Source organism: Lepeophtheirus salmonis, chromosome 12 (genome assembly GCF_016086655.4).
Source record: "Lepeophtheirus salmonis chromosome 12, UVic_Lsal_1.4, whole genome shotgun sequence".
NCBI classification, from domain to species: domain Eukaryota; kingdom Metazoa; phylum Arthropoda; class Copepoda; order Siphonostomatoida; family Caligidae; genus Lepeophtheirus; species Lepeophtheirus salmonis.
In genome coordinates this window covers 9779693-9801750 of record NC_052142.2, presented here as the reverse complement: position 1 = coordinate 9801750, position 22058 = coordinate 9779693, and the positions used below count along the sequence as shown (strand labels likewise).

Sequence of the window (22058 nt, the reverse complement as noted above, 5' to 3'; positions counted from 1 at the left end):
AAGAAGTAACGAAAGCCTCGCCTAAAGTTTGTGAGCAGGAAAGTTAAGATAGTTGTACCAAAGAAAAATTGAAATCCCTATAAATAAAACTAAGCAGCAAGTAGAAACAATTATTCATCAATAACTTTTTTTGAAAGATTATTTAAAAAATATATATATGCCATGTGAGACCTTATAAATGAAGGGAGGATGAATAAAAGGTAGTATCTTTAAGAACTTCATGTATTTCAAAATTATAAATAGTTAAAATTCGGTTACTCATTTGCCTATTTTTTATAATAAGGAATACAAAATTATTCTTGCAAAACGTACCTTCACCACTTACAAACTGCTTTTATCTATATATTTGTTCCAGTTTATCCCACATTCTACTTTTAACCATATTCGATGCTTATGATACGGGTCGGCAAACTATAGCACGCGGAGGCATATTCACTTGCACATACTAATTAAAACATATTCCCGTAGTTTGTGTATGTTTTTTACCATTATTGTTGATAGTGACACACTCATCGATTAGAAATGTTGAAGTTGGCACTCCAAGTCACTAATTTTGCCTATCCCTGCTCTATGATATGGATAAGGGGGGAAAATGATAAGTACATTGGTAATGTATTCTTCTTGCACAATTGGCATTCGAATATTTCTTAAAATAAAATCCCAAGATTTAATTGATTGCTGGACTTTGGTTAAAAAGAAGTTACTTATGGAGAAGATAAATCCAAAGAAATGTTTTCTGTTTCTCCATCGAGTCATGAAGTCTTTATTTTTCCCCATTTATTTGTTTAATATACCATCCAATTTAAGATATAAGAATAAACATTGGCCCTGGAGAGTTCGTCGTATAAACAAACACCTTATAGCTTGCTCCAGGGGTACTTCTTGTATTTTGTCCTCTAAAACTATTAGCTATGAAGAGATCGATTCACTTTCAAAAGAAAGGCTCTGAATGTGAAATATAAATTAAAGATGTCTTAATTAGATGCAACTACAATATGAAACTATAACCGTAAAACTGAAATATATATAAACAAATAAAAAATATGCCAGTCAAACCAACTCAAATTTGAAATTTTGATGTCTTACTAATTTGACAATTGCTAATGTCTTGGATCATTATAAATTTATTATGACTAGAAGAAGTGGACTTTTCGTTTTCCATAAGTTAAAAGCAACGGAAAGCAGAGTTAATCGGGGGAAGATACTTCGTAACTTTATCATCCATCACAGGAGATACTTGAATTCCGTATTCTATAAGAGACGAAAATTAATGAAAATAAATCTACCAAGCCTCATAGGAGAGAAGAGTCCACTTTTTCAAAGGAAAGAAGATTCCAAAATTGAAACAATTAAGGGGTTCCATTCATAGAGAGTAAGAAATTTTAGTATTTCAAAAATTAATTATTCAACTAATTAAGTATTATGTATGTATTATTATTTATTACGGGATATTACATAACAAGGCATTGAATTACGAAACCATATTAAGGTAATGCTTTCTGTTTGCCTTATCAATCCTATTAAAATGGAATCACTCAAAAAATAAAAAATCGAACAAAACCCTTGGAGATAAATATTTTATCAATTTACTTTTATAAAAGAAAATATTGGCTATTTTCAATAATATAATCTATGATAATCCGTATCACTATAAATGACAAATAACATAAAATACAAGGGTCTAAGGTACAGTCTCGTTTTTCATCATTTTTTAGAATAAAAAAGAAAACACCAAGAGTTTGGACACGATACAGAAACAGTAAAAACATTTTGTTTTTATCACTAAAAAAAACTTCTGGATAAGTTTTACTATTTGTCCTTTCAATGACCTGAAGGTATTTAAGGTGAAAAAAGTTCTATAAATCCTGATACTCCAGAAACCAGGTCTATGAAGGAAAATATGTTTGATATCCTTTACTCAAAGATGAATTATTTCCAGTGCTGGATATTTCTGTATTTTTATAATGAGTGCAGAATAATTTTGCTTTTTGCTCTAGTGTTTAAAGGATTTTCCTTCATGCTCATACCATATTATAAGTGATTCTTCAGACACCTGAATACGTATGATCTTTCTATATCTTCCTCGAGTAGTTAAGCCTCCTGATACAGAATACTAAAGAATTAGAAAGCCAAACCTGTAAGTCCTAAGAACAGAAGAAGATATTCGTCCTTCTATTCAAGGTATATAGAAGAGAAGTAGTATTTTCCAAGGTTAATAGAAATACAAGGTTATACCATCATGTAGTCGGCCTAGCTAGAATTTTCAATCGGATGTATTGTACCGAATTCTAAGCAAGACAGGTAGATTTTGACAAAACGCACATCCACTTATATTCTATGACGCAACTATTACTAGAATTTTCTATTTAATGCATCGTACCGACTATTGGGTAGGAAAAACAGATTTTGACAAAAATACGCAATCACTCATCTACTATGACGTCAATATTAAAAGTGTCGTGGAAGTCAAGCATATGGTATCAAGTTCATGCGTTATGGTATAACCTTGATCTCTTTTGAATTATTTTTGATACATAATTATTAAAACAGCAACCTATTAATCTTTTCAGGTGACATCACTTGAATTGAGGAATTATTTAAACAATTGAAAGAAAATAGTATTAATAATTATTATTACAACTTAGTTTAATCTTTTCCGATGTCTTTATGTATATATTTTTTAATGAATACCCACAAAAGAAATCCCTTGCCCTGTGATGTGGCAATTTGCACTTTTCTGTGACTTAGACATTAGGCCTTGGATTTAAGCCTGATCCAGAGGAGGACTTACAAGACCAACAAATTCCTTTCTATATCAAATAAAAACACTCGAAGCAATCTTTGAACCTTTCATGGATCCGAAAAATTGCATTAACATCAGGTTATTGAAACAATGATCTCTATTTTACAAAGTTCGGCTCCAGATTTCCTCCATGAGGTAATAAAAAAATATGAAGCTGTAAGAACATTTATTAGAATCAACGCATTATGTATTAATATTAAGAAAAGCAAAAAATTAGTAGAAAATTAAAAGAATGGTCCCATAATTCTTAAGAATATCTTTGCAACAACAAAAAAAAAAATTATAGTAATAGTTAAGAAACAAATATATATAATCAAACTGTCGGAAAAAATATTTCTATAGTAATCGAAGATTTCATATTTCTTCATATCGATGAGTTTTAATGTATACTTTTAAGATGTTGACAAACCAATCAAAATCATATTTATGTTTAAATTCTTAATAAATCTGGATCTGGAGAAAAGATGGAAGAATACAGCATAAAACCCAAATCAACCAACGTGTAAAATTATAAAAAATATTAAGAGATAGCCATCCATCCTCCACCAGCCGATTATGGCTTCCTCGTGAGGAGAGGAGTCCATCTGTTCTTGATCACACGCTGGTGACTTCACCTCACATGAAGATAGAGAGTAGGGACTCAATTTACTTTCCGTGACGCAATACCAGGTTCTCACAGAAAGAGAGAGAGGAATTCGATCCGTCCTTAATAACCCAATGGCTACTACATTTGTATATAGAGTGAGGATTTCACATATGCTCCACGACAGGATAGCTTCACTCGGTGAGATAAAAAGGATAATTTAGAAGCAGTTTTCAGAGCCAAAGTGCCTCCAGGAGAGTACAGTTGCAGGCACATAAAGATTTTACTCTCGACGAGAGTGGCAGGCGTCTGCCCACATCAAAAGAAGAATCCTCAACGGCCCTCAGAACAACTGACATCTGATTCCTAGACATTCAATCCTGACGATTGCTCAGAGTGGTTACCTATACTCCAAGAAAATCGTATCCCAACCATCCATGTCACTCAATGGTGAACCTTCCAAAAAAACTGTGATTTCATAGGTTCTGGAGATCAGGCATCCAGGGGAATGAAGGAGGTACACCACAATTATAATTCATAAAATCCATGATGAGATAGAATTATAGATATCACCTCACTAAATGTCCACTATTAAAATTCCAATGACGTTACAAGCCGCGCAAAGGCTGCAAACATGGTTGATACATTTGTAGAGTTGAGAAGAACATACCTTCTCCTCTATATAGCTTGTTTCATTTTTTCTTTTTTGTCCCTTCCTTTTCTTTGTGTCCTTGTTGGTCTCTTTTTTTTTTTCTTCTCTCTTGTTCAATTCTTTATGGACTCCGTCTACGAGAAGGAAGTGTGGTTAGAACTGAGTGCCTTTTTTTCTTTCCTTTAACTTAAAGTAAGTTTTGTGTTCTCTCTAGCAATATTACATTAGTTATATGTCTTGGAATGGATTGCATCCAACAGTACAAACGCCAGATGAAAAACGTACCAATAATGGTCACAACGAGATACAATTGTCGTATGCCAAGGTACTAGCTAATAGTCAAAGAAGCGTCAATAATGCTTATAAGAATATGATTTTGAATTCAACAATCAAGTACAATATTTTCGTTATCACTTTGACGGGAAAAAATACTGAGAGTATGCCTCTAAATATCTAAACACATATGACAAATTTAAAGAGAGAATACACCATTGAAGTGAAAGGACCATAATGGTGAATCTAAAACTATAAAGGATAGGGATCTTCAAATTCGATCAGAGGAGGAAGATGAAAATAAAAAGTGTGATTCCTTTTAAAAGAGTAGATAAAGATAAACTAAAACAATAGGTAAGTTACTTTGCTGAAGTCACGGAATCCGATCCTGAGGATCTAGATATTGGGAAAAAATTTAGGAATTATAACACAATCTGTAGAATTTTGAACTCTATCCTCGAAGTTTACGCTAACCCTCACACTATTCCACAAATAAAACTAGTAAATGGAAAACTTGTGAATATAAGGTTTTCCATGGGTACGACTCCAATAACATAACACTTTCCAGTTTGGACATACTGAATGAACATTAACGAAAAACGATTACAAATTAAGGAATATGAATCTGTTTTGGCTCTGAAAATTGATGATATCAAGAATAACGAAACTGGTAAGGACTCAGAAAAGGAGGGAATGGATACAAGGAGAGGATATTGAAAATTGCAGTCAGGGCTCCATTGTTTAAAAGACAACAACAAAGAACGTAGGATTACAACTTCTGTAAGTGAATCAATAGAAAATCCTAATAAGGAACTCATTTTTGGAGTAGACGACAACCACCCCACAAGGACTACAACTTCTGGTAGTATAGAAGTAGAAAATAAGAGGGACTTTAGACGCACTACAGTTTATTCACAATCACAAGAATTATATACATATATATTAAAAAATGAGGAACAGAGCAGTCATAGCTAGACTTACGCCTTTTACAAAGTTTAGCGTTGGACAAACTGAAAGGCATCTGAGAAGACTCTCAGAGACAAAATAAAGACCATATTGCCCGTTAGATTCAGATGTAGATCTAATTCCAAAAGAGCATTATCTAGCTCTCAATAGTCTCTTGAGTGTATCTAAACAACATAAAAAAAATAATTAAAAAAAAACCATATCAATTTGGTAAGCAAGTTTCGGTGCATTTGCCATGAGCTCTACCCCACTAACATTGACCTCGACTGAGCACTGCTACAAATACCACTTGAATACATACCCCTCTATAATTCGAAACTTAAATTGATCTCTCTGTGATTTGCAACATAGGCCAGAAAGAATAAAGATCATATCATCCGTTTGTCCTTTTAAAAGATGTAAAACATTCCCAATAGAAATTAAAATATAATTATAATATAAAGTCATTATTTATTCTTAATAACGATTTTAGCAAAAAATAGCTGTCAAAATTCTTTAAAGCTGATATAATACCTATCTCTTCTATAATGAAAATCCTTCCACTTAAACTTATAACGTCCAAATAATAATTTTAAAAAACAGGAAAAGATAAAGATTTTAGATATAAAATAAAAGTTGTTTAGAATTCAAAGTTACATACCCAGGTCAAGGCTTCAATCTGATCTAACAAGATTCCTTGGCTCTGGAGGGTACAGTTGGAACCATTTGAAATTTCAATAGATTTTTGTCGTCTCTTCATAAAACTTCTTTCTTGTCAAAAGAGAACGAAACCGGTTGCACTACGTGGTTACTCAAAAGACTGGAATCATCAAAGTTGTATATCTAGAACTAAGAATTCATACTTCCAATGGATATTAATACAAGTGAAGAGAGACATAAAGAGACTAGTAAGTAGATATGTGATTTGTGTAAGAGCGCAAGGTGAAGGCTGTAGCTAGACATATGGTATTACTGAATAAAGACCATTATTAATCTAAGATATCTGTTATGATTTTGGGGGGAGAAAAATAATTATTGCTATAAAGAAGAGAACCTTCTATATTTGAAATATTAAAATGGAAAATATTTTTATTATATTTAAAATCATTAGTATTAATTTTATTATAAATGTAAAAATCAATTTATACTACAGATAGAAGAGAATTCTTCTTTTAGAGGAAGATTTTAAAGCCACGTCTGATTAAATAATGAACAAAAAGAAAAAAAGAGCACACACTCCACCGTCTTTCCATTTCTAATCACTATACTTCGTTTTTTCTTTTCACACGTACCATCTTAACTTATAAATTTTTTCAACAAATAGCCTATAAATCAACAGCGATAATGTTATCCATTCATGACATATAAGCTAAGAATGTTGTATTTTCTGATTCATTATGACAGAGCGTTGATATTCTGCTCAGACCATGAGCGAAACAAATAACATGCAACATATTTGGAAAATGTTACTTCGATGCATTAATTATTTCTCTCTTTAACAAAAAAAATATGAATTATGATTGATTATCTTGAAGAAATATATTAAATGTGCAACTTAAAGGAAAAAGAAAGACCAAATAATTCCTTTAATTCCCGGCGAAGAATCATATTTAAATTTTAATCTAATGGAGTAATCAGTTATGTTTTTGTTTTTCTTTCATGATTAATATATTACCTAACAGTGATTCCAATAGTGTTTAACTGCTTTGTAATTGTATGGTTCGAACTTGTGAGTAAATCACACTGATTAAACCGTTGAAAATGTTCCAATTTTATATGCACCTGCTCTTATTTCTAATTTCCATACGTTTTCTAATTTTTTTTTCTTGGTGGAGATGAAATCAAAAACTACTTAAAACTATTTGAAAGGGAGGTTTTGTCGAAAGGTTCTAAAAAAAAAATAGAAAGAAATTATGCCGATATCGGCGGAAATAAAGAGTGGATCCTCATTTCAACAAAAAAAAAAGTTTTGTCATGAAGATGAAAATGGTACTTAAACTTACTATATATGTATGCGAGAACTGGACAAAAAAATACTTTTTAATCTGGATCATGTTCTGGAAATTTGTATAACAATTTAAACAAGAAACACTTTACAATTTACAATGACGACAAAGAGTAAATTATTCATAAATAATTAGTTCATATGTAGGAAATTGGATATTTTAAATTGATGCATAAACTTTCGTCAAACATTAATTGCTTCTCAGATCTACAAACTTTATTTTATTTTATAGTAAGTTCATATTTTTGCCCCTGAAAAAAACGAAATTGCAATTTTCACCAATTTCTTTTTTAAACCTAACTTTTTTGATTTTGAATAACTTAAGAATATGTCCTTCGTATAGTTAATTTTCGAGACGCAAGTCTCTCTTTGATTTATAACTCGACCCCCCTCTAGTCCATCCATCTTTGATTACCTCTCAAGTAAATAAGTTTGAAATTGCAATAACATTTAGATTACAAGTTTATGTTAAGAAGTCTCTTCTATTTCTTTTTTCTCTCACATAATCACGTAACAGTTGCCGGAACTATATATGAATATAATAGAATAATAAATTTGTTTTGAAGAAAAAACCCACACGAAGCAGATGTTCCGTTTCACCTTTTTTTTTTAACGGCTTCAACAGAAAAAATCTGAAAACCCCGTTTATGCATAAAATAACTAATACAAGATGTAATTTCTATAAGAAAATTGTACAAAATAAGAGAAGTTAATTTTTACACGGGGAATGCTCTAAGTTTACTCTCTCTAATAAGTAGGGTTCTTGGAATCGCTAAAAAAGAACGAATTTGATTGGTTGAAAGAGATTATATTAAAAAAGAAATAAAACACGTTGGTACCCTTGCATCTTCTAAAGAACTTTTCCTCGGTATTGTACTAATCATCAGCAATGCAACTTTCCCTTACTGCTCTCTCAGCTCAATCATCATCATGCGGATGAAAACGTCCCCTTTTTCATGGAATTCTAACAACGAAGGTAAAATTGGAAAATAAAAGTATATCTTGTTGTTTCTGCAGTTTCTCGCCCATCTCGTTCTTTATGGCAAGTAATCCGCCACTTCAAAACCTCTCATCACATCAACAACTTAAAAATCCACAAGAAACACAAGATTCAAGGAGACAAAGGAGAATTAAACGGTTCATCATTCAATTTGGACGTAGCAAAGTTATTTGTGTCGTGTAACATCCCTTTAAATGTTCTAAATCATCCCAATTTCTCCAAGTTTATTGAAAAATAAACGGAAAAAACTTCTCCAGGTCGATAGGTCGTTAACAACTTGGCTGGGAAAGTATGTCAAGGACTTTTGAATAGAATAAAAGAAGAGGTGGAAGAAAAGGAGATTTTCGTTGCACTACATGAGACAAGAGATCATCAAGTGAGGTCAATTACGGGAATTTAGATTGGCCCTTTGGACAGATATTTCTGTGGGAGGCCTTAACTTATTGATTTGATTGATATTGACATTGTAAACGCAAAAAATGTAAAGAACATCGTAAAAAGCTCAGTTTATAAGTTATTGGGAGAAGATTTTGTCCAGTGTAGACTTAAAGTTTTCCTTACTGATGCCGCCTCGTATAATCTCAAAGCAGGAGAAGATCTTCGAAAGAAAATCACGGAATTGATTCACATTACATGTATTGCTCATGGATTACATTTGCAAATATGGTTCAACAAAAGTTTCCTCTAACGAACGAACTTGTTTCCAATGTGAAGAGGATGTTTTTGAAAACTGGATGAAGAAAGAGTGTATTTACTGTTTCGTACGAAATACCTCTTCCTCCATCGCAAATTATAACATGATAGGGAACTTGGTTAAAAGCAGTGGAGCACTACTACCATCACTTCGACGTCTTCAGAGAATATTTAAATAGCATTGATGAAGATTTGGCAGCAACCAAAAGAGCAAAAGAATTAATTAATAATGATTCCTTAAGAGAAGAAGTCGTATTTATACAGGAACTCCCAACAAGTGAAAACCTTGTATACAAAAATACTCCAATTTTCAATTCTGTTGCTGAGAGAGTCTGTAGTATGATGAATATCCTCAATATGAAAAGGAGGTCCAAACTAAGTGCTAAGAAATTGAGGGAATTGTTGATAACCAAATGTAATGAATGTTTTGTTATCATTTAATTGTCAACAAGTAAATATTAACCATATTTTTTAAATAATTTGTTACTTTATTTCATCATTTTATTCTTTAGATTTCGTGTCAAAGTTATCTATTCATCCTTTATAGTCAGTGGCCACTAAGAAGTTATGAGTACACTTCCTGTAATGATGGGTTTGATGTTCTCTAACTAACAATATATTATGTCTTGCATAAATTTAAAGAATATAACATACATTTATAAAGTTATTTATAAGGAAGCTAGTTAGTAATAATATACAACAATACATCTTCCTTTATGTGTAATTAAACAAATAATTTATGTTAAAGATATATTCTAAACGATACTCTTTTAATTGGGGTGGAATTGATATTTACTTAGAACTCTTAATCCAGCGACAGATACAATTACAACACTGTCATATGTTGCTATTATATTTTATGAGTAATTTCCATGGACATTCAATGCATCGATGGGTATTTATTTAGTTCAAATTTTTTAATAGAGTTGATGATCGAAATAGAGTTTTCTTTTGGACACATGTTTACTTTTGCATAGTGGCCTCTCTTACCACATACTGTGCATTCGACACTTTTTGCAAGGCAAGCTTTCCCATTCTTATGAAGAAATTGGAAACCACACTGTCTACACAATCTTGGCTCTTGTTCCACGATCTCCTACAGCTTCGACTTCTTCAATATATATTGAATCCACATGACTTTGTATTTGTGTTAACATTCTTAGACACTAAATCATATACACTATTTTGATTATTCTTAGCCATTCTACTATTCTCCATTCATATATATACTCCATATATTTTATTTGCATCATCAAATAATCTTAATTGTGCTTCTCTATACTTCCGAACTCAGGTCAATTTGTTTGACGTCATCCTTGAATGTTCTTTCAAATAGAAGTTGTATACTTATATCTCAGGTCTAGTGATGATTAGATATACTTTTTAAGGACTACCAAATGTGCGATGTAATGATGGGGATTGATTTACTCTAATTATGTTTGGTCTTACGAGTAATAAGGAAATTGGGAGTGAGGCTTGAAGTATTCAAGATGTATCATTGTCCATATTTGCAGTACAGTACGAATTCAAACTTATTAATAGAATTGATATTTGTGATAGAAACTATATATAGTAGTGATTCGTGCGTTATAGGCATTAAGGACAATAAAGGACTCTTAACAAGAAAAGGATTTACTTAAAGTAGGAGTTGACTTTAGGAAGACTGAACACGAAGAGTTTCAATCAACGATTTTCGGGTAGATAATATATTTTTCGTACTGTCTTACATAATTTTACAGAATATAATATGCATTTATATATAGCTATTTATACAGAAATTATATATTAGTAATATACAAGACGTCCCTTAGGATGATTTCTATTCTAGGGGATCATACATTACCATTGCATCATTGCATAATATGACACTCAACTTCTTCCTCACGAAGTATAAGTATTTCGACCAAATTTATGACTATTTCTCCCTTAGAATTAGATGGTCGTGACAGATTTTTTCTTTATCTAAATGGTCTTACGTCTCCATGTAAGACATAAACATCTACAGCCTCATGGAAAAATTATTATAGTTTGCATTTAATTTACAAACATGGTATTAACGATTTGTTATATCGAACTTGTATATTGATATTCGTAACCATAGCTTTATATTATGCCAATTAATATTTAATACTATTTGTATCAGACAATAAATTATAACTAACATTAAGACATTTTCTTGATAATATCATTTTGATTAAATAGTAAGAAGTAAAGCTATATTTTGGTGAAGGAAAGCTTCTATATGTAGTAAATTTTCAGATCAGTCGTAATGTTAAAAAAATCACAATTGAGATATCTTATAAGTATGTTCGAAATTACACATCGGCCATCAAGTATGATTCATGAATAAAGGTTGGTTTATGTCCAAAAGAAAACAGAGGAACCAGATAGTTGAAGTTGTATTTGCGGGCGCGCTTGCGCAAAACACGATTCCCACAACCCTACTGATAAGTAATAAGACTCCCATTAGAAAAACACCAACACTCTTAACCGATTAGGATTAAGGAATGTTCTTCCTCGTTGTGAACACGAATTTCTTGTAACATGAAAAAAAAATAAAGCTTCATTTTGAAACGTGGCCGTGGGAACGGAATATGAGAGTCTAAAATCGTTTTACAATTTTTTAAAAGATAGAGGGTTGAAGTGTCCAGGATTCATAATTATTGTAACAAACTAGACTTTTTCTGCACGAAACTAACCCCTATTAATTGAATAGATATCAATGTGATAGAGATGAGTTATTTGGTTTGTCTTGTCCATCAAAGACACTTAAGTACTCAAATCAATTAAAGAGTTTATTGGGAGTAGGATAGAGTTGACTTTAGTCTGAATATATAGTTTTAATGAAGGAGCTGTGGATTGAGGATGATAACTCTCTCTCTGTGAGTTCCTTAACGGCTTTATTATTCGAAAGTTATGTGTGTTTATGTAGCTCCTATGTTCTTACAGTAGTATTCGGTGTATATCATAATTCCAGAGATTTATCGATATATTATTGAGTCTTTCGACGATGATTCACAATGTTATAAGTCACAGCCAGACCTTGATGTTAAGAGATATTTCTACAATGAACGATCCTTCGATTAAAGTAGATGATATCCACCGAGTGAAACATGAAAACCTCACACAAAGAGACTATATCCCTGAGCATCAAGTTGAAAGTAGGAATTGTGTGGTTAAGATATCCAAATGAAAATATATGCATTTATATAAATTATGGGTGGACCCATATATCCGAATTCTTCCTAGGAGAGATACTTTTGAATCGCTAATAAATAAACAAAAACGACCAAACCACGTCGGTATTATTAACACGCAATTCAAATTTCTCCCTTTTTATCACCTTCCCTCTCCAATAGCATTTTGCAGCTGCTTGAAACGGAGTAGGAGGGGACTTGTGTAAATTCCTCCGTCTCAAAGCTAATTTAATGAAACGTCAAGACAGCTCAGCTGCTCTCCTCTATAACATGATTCGGATTGTCAGTGTTACCATTTTCATTTTTGGTTTTGTTTTTTTTACATATAAAAAAATTAAAAACCCATATTATACCTGAGATATAACAATTAATTTAAAGTACGAAACTATAATATTAAACGGCAAAATTTACGATAAATTGACTTAGTATAACAAAAATTTTGTAACCTAATATGAATTAAGGATGGTTTCAATAGAGTACGGAAGATATTTTTATACTCTTTTCCTACTACAAATAAAAATTGTCCATAGTGTAGAAATTATGGTCAATAAAGCTTGTTCAAACACTCTTGGAGTACGATCCCAAAAATTTAAAAAATTTACTCTCCCCCTAATACATATCACCATTTATCCCATTAATCATGTTATATACATATATTTTTAATTAGAAAAATATTCACAATTTTAAGAAAAGAAATGAGGTCTGACATTATGAAGAAACAGAAAATTAAATATTGATATGATTTTTAAGCAAAAAAATTTAGGACTTTAAATATTATTAATACTATAATTACTAACTAATTTATTAATTAATTACTGGGGTCAGTAATTAAAAATCGAAGACTAAAAAATATTGAGTCAATTTGAAAATCGACCCAAAATTTGAGGAGTCTAAAAATTAACAACTCAAATAAAACTGATAGCTTCCTTTGTCGGCACTAATTAAATGTTAAAACTAGATCACAAGGAATTTCTAACCGAGAGAGACCATGATCGCTCACTATAACAGAGGTGATCTACGAGGACTAGCCCTGCTCATCGTATGAAAAGGATGAATGAGCCTTATTGTCCTCATTGATCTCCAGCAAATGTATTTTCGCACATAATTGATGCTTTCGTGCATCTTGATAATATTTAAAGTTTCCTTTATTGTACTTTAAAAAATCGTAAGACCTTTATTATATTTAAATTCTTTTCAATGCGCGTCAGAACCATAGAATAACTTCTCAGTTTTAAAAATGATATGCTGTAAATACAAAAAAAAAAAAAATACGGCCTAATAACTTAGACCCTTCCACTTTGTTCTTTGTGTCATTATTCATTCAGTCATCCGTTTCATGAATCATGAAACACGCGTCAAGCATTGAGGATCATCATGCCAAATGTGCATAAGTTTTAACTTTATACAAACTCAAATTCAATATAACTCAGGGGTCTTTCTTAACCGGGTCCAGGCTATACAGGGTCACACAACTCACGACACTTAAGTCAGTTTAATGAGACACATATCCAAAAATTCATTGCACGTTCGAGTTGTGGTTCTCTTGATCCCTGGTTGAACGAGTTCAATACCTCTCAGACCCCAATACGGCAAGGCCAAGACCCCTCGCACTAACATTTCAAAATCTATCATTAAACAAACTCAGATAAAAAAAATACCTTACTTGAAGCCAATAAGAGCACTTCCCTCAAAAATGGTTATTATATCACTCTTATAGTTAGTCGTCAACGAAGCCCCAGACACCTCGGATTCGACACATAACGCAACAGCGGTACTTAACTGAATATCAATAACTCTTTTCTTCAGTTGTATTTCTTTCCTATATTTTTCTTTTCTTTTCTTTTCTTTTTGTGTATATAGAGAAAGGAAGAACACAAAGTTACGGAACGAAACTTCAGCTTGAACTATAGCATTAAATAAGGTAGCGAAACGAAGACCCACGTGATCAATAGCTTAAAAATATATTGCTGCACAGAAACTTTTTTCCCCGCTAGAGGTACCGTTTAGTTATTATTTCGTTATAACTAGGAGTTATGATGTTATCTAATATATTTTACTTTTTAGAAGATGCGCATTCGAGGTCTAGAAGACAGACTTGGCTTAGCTAGAGAAGATTTTTATGATATGGAGTTTTGTTAGCCCAATAATTTGTTTATTCGAGGTCTAATATGATGATGTTATTCTGCATTATATTTTCATATATCCTTTATGTAAAAAAAAAAATTATAATTAAACTTTAGAGTCCAAGTTCCAGCCTTGGATAATAAACAACTATTGTATCATAAATAATACATTTATTATTATACTATTAATTATTATAAAATTTAATGAATAAATCCTATGTTATGTATAATTGAAAGCTCCTCTTTCCCTTTGGAGGGATATTCAAAAAAGGAAAAGTCCAAGAATAAAATAATTTCTTCCTTCTCCACAGCAATTTTAGAGTGTGAGCAAGGCAAAGAATATATAAAAAAACTAGAAGAGCAACGTGTCTGCCAAATGAAGAGTAGGACTATAAGTAAATCTACTGTAACGGATAAAAAACGTCTAAGTCAATTATACGTAGCATATCTTCATTAAACATTTTGCTAATAAATACTTTCGTTAACAAATCTAGTGATATAGCTGATCACAGATTCCTTAAATGAAGAGAAGGTAGGAGGTGAAGGTGGTGGAATCTCACAGTAATCATGTTATTCTTTAAGTGGAGGAATATCTAACTATTTAATTAAGGAAATAGCTCCAGAGTGTATATGCTTACAGTTTCCAAGATCAAACATAATAGTGTCATCCATCGTCAAGCAGTTTCCATATCCTCCTTTGACTTTCTGATGGACACGGAGCCTTTTATAACTTGCCTAAAGTGATGAAGAAATTTGTGTTTCTATAATTAAAATTTTACAAGTATTATAAGCTTACCATAAATTGACGTGCTGTTGGATTATTGTTTTGTCCAAATCTGCAACGTAAAGCACAAAAAATAGTTCTAGGTGATCTTGGGACATCTTGTGAGTCAAAAGATATTTTTGGTAATCAGACTTTATGTAAGTATTGTAGATACCATAAACTGACTTAATTGCCACACAGAAACCAATGTAAATAGTCTTTTTCCTAGATCTGCATAAAAATGTCGAATTATCAAGTTTTAAATTCTTAATGTAATCAAAGCTATCTTCAACCAATGGGTTCCAAAAATCTTCAGAGGATCATTTTAATGGTCCCTCAAAGCCTCTTCCTAAACAATTCCTACTATTGCACTAATCAAATAATGACAAAATATACATTTCTTCATAGCTGAGATGTTGGTTGTTGAATTAATCATGAATTTACCTTTAAGGGACTCATCTTTAGGGAATCTGTGAAAACTTAGATTTCTACAAATTTTTTAATCCCAGGTTTATATGAACAGTTAAACGTGGAGCAACACATTATTTCGAATCTTTAGATAAAGCTCTATAAGACTATATTAATATAATATAAATTATCATGCTGTGTAACTTTTAACTTCGCCCTCCCCCCGAAAAAAATATTACTCTTATTATTGCCTCTTGTAACCTTTGCATTATCATTATGAAAATAAAAAAAACAATGTGTTATAAACTTCAAATAACATACCAACATATTTGCATCTAAAAAATTGTATAGATGAGAAGTCCATTTTCTATTTATTTGAAAAAATTTCCAAATCAAAATTCGTGATGTAAATTGCAAAAAAAAACACACTAATTTTGCAAAAACAGAGTAAATAGCATTGATTGAAATTGTAAAAGAAACAAACATACCAATGTTTTTCTCGTACTTGCAGAAACAAAAAAGTTATGAAAAATAATGTTGTCGGAAAAATAAATTTTTGTGTTTTGGCCAAAGCATAAGCCTCCTTACATGACCCCCCCAAAGAAAAAAAAAAATCGACACCCTCGTCTTAGCACGTCTGAGCTCAAAAGAGGGATCCATACAAAATTTCAGCCCCCCAGGTTCAACGGTGCGGGAACGTAAAAAAGATATCTACACACACAATCTCTCTTTTATTATATAGATACTAGCTAAGGATTAAGGATCAAAAATACTTGATTAATTTTGGAAAACTAATAAAAAAAATTCATATTTCTAAACTATAGATCTACCAAGATTCGGAGCTCTTCAATTTTTCACCTTAAAGTCGGAAATATGATATGTTATACGATAAGAAATCAAAAACTAATAATTGCATAATCAAACAATTAATTTTTCTAATGAATTGAAGCAAATGATGGAATTTAGTGTAGAATCCAAAACTGATCTTAGTTTTTCTGTCCGTATTCTGAAATATGAGGGATTATATTAATTCGGGACTATTATCATTCAGAGTCGTGTTTTACCCTTAAAACAATCACGAAATCAAAGGTACTAATAATAAAACTTATGTACAAGGGTTTTTTATAATTATAAAAGTGCTTTTATGAATTCTTTATTTTCTTTTAAACTTTTAATTTTTCCTTTTCAGGCCAAAAAATGATGGAAACGACTCTCTTTTTTATATTCTTGTAACATATTCATCATTCATTGAAGTGTTTACGCACTCACTTACAACGCAAGACCTCTTTCTTTAAATAATTTAATGTATTTTCTTTTTCTTCAAGAAAAAAAAGAAGAAAAACGTAAGGAAATTAGATACAAGAGAAGATACGGATGAAATTGGAACAGTTTCATCGATTTAATGTTCGAATCAGTGTAATCAACTAATAAGTTCGAATCATATCGTTATAGGCCTATTACTATCGTTACATTATAGAAAAAAAATATATTACTGATTACTCCGATCGATGGAAATTTAAGATTCTTCGCCGGGACTTAAAGGAAGCTTTTCGTCGCTCTTTGTTGCATCCATCCAGAGAAATTTTATTGTTTTGGGTGATTTTTCCAGTGAATGAGTATAACGCTCAAGCTCATTCATGAATTACTCCTTGACACGTAGTGACAAATGATTAACATTAGGAGAGTTCGAAAGATTATTTACTGCAAATGATACATTTTATACCTTTTGGGATTTTGTGTGAATTATTATTAAATGAAGCATTACAATATTACTTTCGAAAAATTGAATTATGACGTTTATGCCTGATTTATGGGGAAGGTATTCAATATTTTACTAGACTATCATTATATTCTCACTTATAAGGAGCCAAATAAATATTCAATACTTTTCTATTTGTTTTTTCATATTAAGTTATTTACTTACAATTATGTAGTCAAAATGATTTTTATAGTGTTTATATTTGATCGTTTGAAAAATTGTGACTGTTGAATATCCAATAAGAACTCACAATAAGTTTTAATTATGATAAAGGTTATTATTATTTTATTTTTTTTGTCATACCTTTTTTAAAATACTAAATCGTATCTACAAGTTATTCGTTTTAGTTTGCCCCCCTCAAATAAACATTAATTATTACAAGGTAACAAAAAAGAACAATACGAGTGCCATATATTTTTATTTTATTTTCATCCAAGGTACTGGCTTTAAAAAGTAAATACTATCAATAAATATAAATATTATCAACATATTAACGTTGTATGTAAAAAAGGGAAACAAACAATATATCTCAAAATTAAATATTTAAAAAAATCAAAAACACCAACGCAAGCGATGTTGCATCATTAGTGACAATCATTTAATTAATAGGTTTTATATTAGGGAGTATCGTTTTAAAAACTAGAATATTATGTAAAAAATAAAATATTTCTTTCTTGTTCAATAAAACTAGGTCATGGTGTCGTGTTATTGCATCAAGTTGAAATTGAATCATCGGAGGCAATCTCTTGGAGCTCATTCGTGGTCACTGTTGATATTAGTTAATATTGATAGATTATTTTCTTTTATTTATAATCAAATATTTGAAGTATGGGAGGGATTATAATTGCTAATTAATGAAAAAGAACAAATTTAATTTTAGTCAAACTTTTCTATGGACTACGTTTGTTAAAAAAAAACAATTAAAAGCGGTCGCTAAAACCAACCCCTACCCCAAAATTACTTTTTCAACCATAAATACGTTTTTTAAATAGATTTTCAAAGTAATATGATAAGAAAAAACTCGTAAATGTCGTTAACATGAAAACCTTTTAATACTTAAAACAATAGTCATATAATATTTTAAGTTAATAAAGTATAGTTTTAAGGTCAGAGGTCACAGAAAAAGTAAACTTCTTCTAATGTTTTATTTTCACGTTTGTACTAGAGTGATTTACTTTCAGTGTAACCGATTAATTCGATTTCCTGTTGTATTTTGATGAAAAAGTAACGTTTATAAAGTTTCAAAGGGCGTTTTTACCTCTATAACCACTTGAAATTTACTTTTTTTTTAAACGACATTCTCTATTTGTAAAGAGATTCAGAAGTTTCAATTTTAAAGTTATGTTGTTGAATTTCAAAAGTTTTATTACACTCCTCTTCTCAAGTGATACATAGGAATATAATCAATATTTTTCATTTTGGAGAGATGAAAAAAAAAAATCTATCCCAACGAACTACTTCGGATACTCAAACGATCAAAACTACCTTAATGACTTCTAATACGAATAAACATTTGCCTAAATTTTGTTGCAAGTGACTAAAATAATAGGAATTACTGTTATGTGGAGTATCAAAATCAAATATACACATAGTTATGTACATAGATATACAGCCAGAAACCCCCCTTCTATAGTACAATACAATGAATTTTGACTTATTTAGCCTATAATTTTATTTGAAAAGAAGCCATATTTATCATTGGAAGTAAATCGTTCAATATTAACAATTTGATAAAATATAACCCTTTTGGACATGATTCAAAATCATTGGTTCCAGATGATTTATATTCAACTTAAGATGTCCAGTATAAAGGTAATAGTATTTTAAGAAAGTTGCATTTTCATTATAGCTTAAACTTCGTATGATGATCATCATCAAAGACCATTGAAATCGTATTTAATGATGACATTACTTCATCTAAGAAATCATATAATACATTTCTGAACTTATTTTGGTTAGATATGATTAATCTTCAGGTTCCCCTATATTTTTAAAATATATAGAGACAGGGCATAATCATGGCACAAGGGTAAAACTCTGTTCAAATTCATAAAAATTATTTCATGATTTATAGTTAAAAGCAGGACTAAAATATTGGTGATACAATAGCCAAAATGTTTGTCTACTATAGACTCATGTTGATCGTCAGGAACACGATATTTATTTATATATTTGAGCCTATGTTGAAACCAAAAAATTAGTTTAGGTATAACTATTAACTATTTCAAAATATTGTCGTTTAAAATATAAATTGAAAAGAAGTGAGGGTTCATATCCCCTATAGGCCTGGCTGTGGGGATGAGCCTGTACTATAAATATTATTTCGATTCATCGATAATATAAATACTTGATAAAATGTAGAAAAAAAAAAAAATACCGTGAAATTTGATTAAATGAGTAATTATAAGAAAACATTTATTTTTGGGTAGGAGGAGGGGCTTGACTGGAAATCAAAATTATTTTTTTAAAGTAGTAAAAATATACTTTGGCATCCAAAAAGTAGGACTAAAATTGAATTTGATTTTACCAACCACGTGTTTGAAGAACTTTTTGAATCCTCATCATCACTATCATGATGCACTTCATCTTTCTAAATTATGCAATTGTAAGAATAGTTTGGAAATTAAATGTAAATAAAAATTATATCTATTCTTTGATATTAAAATAATATTCAAACAAGTAATCAAATGAACTTAAATCATCTCCTTTAAAATTAGCCAAAGCCCATATATTATGAAATAAATAATTGCAATTCTACTCTTAACTGAATAAAAACAATTATATGCTAAATAAATTAATTTCAATAATATTAAAAAAAAAAAAAACATTTAAAAGAACTATTTCGATATCATCATGTATGTACTAAATATTAACACTATATAATTAAAAATTAAGATAAATTGATAATTATGCTTGGAAATTTACAACAAAATATTAAAACATCAATATTTATTTCCATTACAGAAAAGATCGGAGGGCAATGATTAATTTAGTACTTATATTTTTATGAAATGTTTACAAATAAATTCTTTGATGGATGTTATCGTTGCCTTCATTTAGGAGCTAGAACGTAATTATTCCCAATAGAAATGATTTTGTCTTTTGTCCAATCCAATCCTCATTAAAAACGATAAAAACTTTTGACTTTCTACATTAATCATTCTTTAGTCACTAAGGAAACCTATTACGAGGTTTGCACTTACGTTAGCATCAAAATGAATATGATGAGATTTACCCGAAACCCATCTTGGAACTCTTTCCCAAGAAATAGAAAAATTAAAACTAGGAGTAGAATAGATGGATTCTTCTTGGCAAACGAACGTTCCTCATGAATACATGAGATAGATTCCCAAATATGATATCGTTTTGTCGAACAATTAATCAAATCCCGACCCATGCCATAATCTGATAAAATCAAAGAGTTTTTTTAACCACGAAGAAATATTAAAGAAGATTGTTTATGTCAACCTACGTGTTTCCGGAAAATACGTGAACTCTCCATGTATACATGGATGGATGTAACAAAAAGCAACAAAAAGATTCCTTTAAGTCCCGGCGAAGAATCTTAAATTTCCATCGATCGGAGCAATCAGTAATGTATTTTTTATATGACGTAACGATAGTAATAGTCCTATAACGATATGGTTCAATCTTCTGGGTATATCACTCTGATTTCAACATTAAACCGATGAAAATGTTCCCATTTCATCCGTATCTTCTCTTTCATCTAATTTCCTTACGTTTTTCTTTTTCTTTCTTGAAGAAATCATGAGGAAATCTTTGGATTTACAAGAAAAAAATCATAAGATTAAACTTGAACTTTTTGAAAAGAATAGGTTTTGTCAAAAGGTCCTCAAAAAAAAGAAAAAGAAAAAAAATAGAGTTATTGCAGTAAAAATGAACTGAAGAATAATAATCAAAGGGAACAATAAATGCTTACTAAATTGTGAGTATGTACTTGAGTGAATGGCCCTTAAAAAGGGAATATCGTATTTTATTTTATAGAAAAATATTCAATGTTTTATTTGAAAAAAAAAATATATTAAAAAAATATGAATTTCCAAGGATTTTTGTTCGATTTTGAGTTTTTTAAGTAATCCCATTTATTAAGGAGGTGCACAAGCAAACAACACACCTTATCTCTATATTATTTACCATTTTGTGAGGTCATCTCCCATAATAATTATTAATAAGTAAAAATTGATAGTAACATATATTATAAATAATAGATTAGAGTTGTGGAGTTGGAGTTATAAAAATCTTAAAACTCCACAACTATGTATTAAGTAATGAAGTGTTACTCAATCATCAAAATTAGTTATAATTCCAAACATTCGAACATACTTTGTAATTATAGTAGTAAATAAAAGAATACCGTGATAGGGCGGTATGTATTATAATGATTGAAGGGGCTAAAACTTTGAAGCCCTCGCTGCACATACTACAAAAAGTACTTATTAGATCCAGTGTTCCCTAACATCCGCAGATGAATTTCTCAAAAGATCCAACATCATTCTCCCCCTACAATATGGGGACTCCACGCGCTGTTGATCCAGTCCTAGAGCTTCAAGGTAACCAATTGTCTGATGTAGAAATAACTTGACATAATAATTAAACTCTTTCAATTCTAATCGAATCACCTCTAGTAAAAACATCAGGATACTTTTAATAACTAAATAAAAAAACAAAAAATAGTTGTATCTCTATCTCTTTAGTACTCCCTCTTCTACCATAAAAAAGTATATTCAATTTCACGAACATTTTATAAAATAGTTTTTGGATTGTACAAGTTATCGAGGGTTACTTTTTCAAAGACTTCATTCCCCATAACTGTTTTGTTTATGCAAGTACTAA

The 22058-nt window shown here is 30.6% G+C and overlaps 1 protein-coding gene and 2 long non-coding RNA genes across 13 annotated transcripts in view; 2 read left to right on the top strand and 1 right to left on the bottom strand.

Moving 5' to 3' along the window:
* Positions 1-13974, bottom strand: part of LOC121126614 (uncharacterized) — a 55953-nt gene extending 41979 nt beyond the window's left edge. For 7 of the 10 annotated variants that reach the window (XR_005867009.2, XR_005867008.2, XR_005867010.2 and 4 more), the window contains exon 1: positions 13815-13974. The gene's annotated coding sequence lies outside the window, so the exon portion shown is untranslated. Of the gene's footprint in view, positions 1-5790; positions 5826-5917; positions 6056-13809 lie in introns of those variants that run through there. The other 3 variants (XM_071892016.1, XM_071892014.1, XM_071892015.1) reach the window with 3 other exon arrangements.
* On the top strand, positions 6031-9666 carry LOC121126616 (uncharacterized). Its single transcript, XR_005867015.2, has 3 exons — positions 6031-6164; positions 8020-9405; positions 9467-9666. It is a non-coding gene; the product is annotated as an uncharacterized lncRNA (long non-coding RNA).
* Positions 13975-14574: 600 nt separating the features above from the next.
* Positions 14575-17338, top strand: LOC121126619 (uncharacterized). 2 transcript variants are annotated; one of them, XR_005867018.2, is made up of 3 exons: positions 14575-15195; positions 15267-16534; positions 16635-17338. It is a non-coding gene; the product is annotated as an uncharacterized lncRNA (long non-coding RNA). The 2 variants fall into 2 exon arrangements; XR_011782529.1 differs by having other exon boundaries at positions 14598-15195; positions 15255-16534.
* The last annotated feature ends 4720 nt before the right edge of the window (positions 17339-22058 follow it).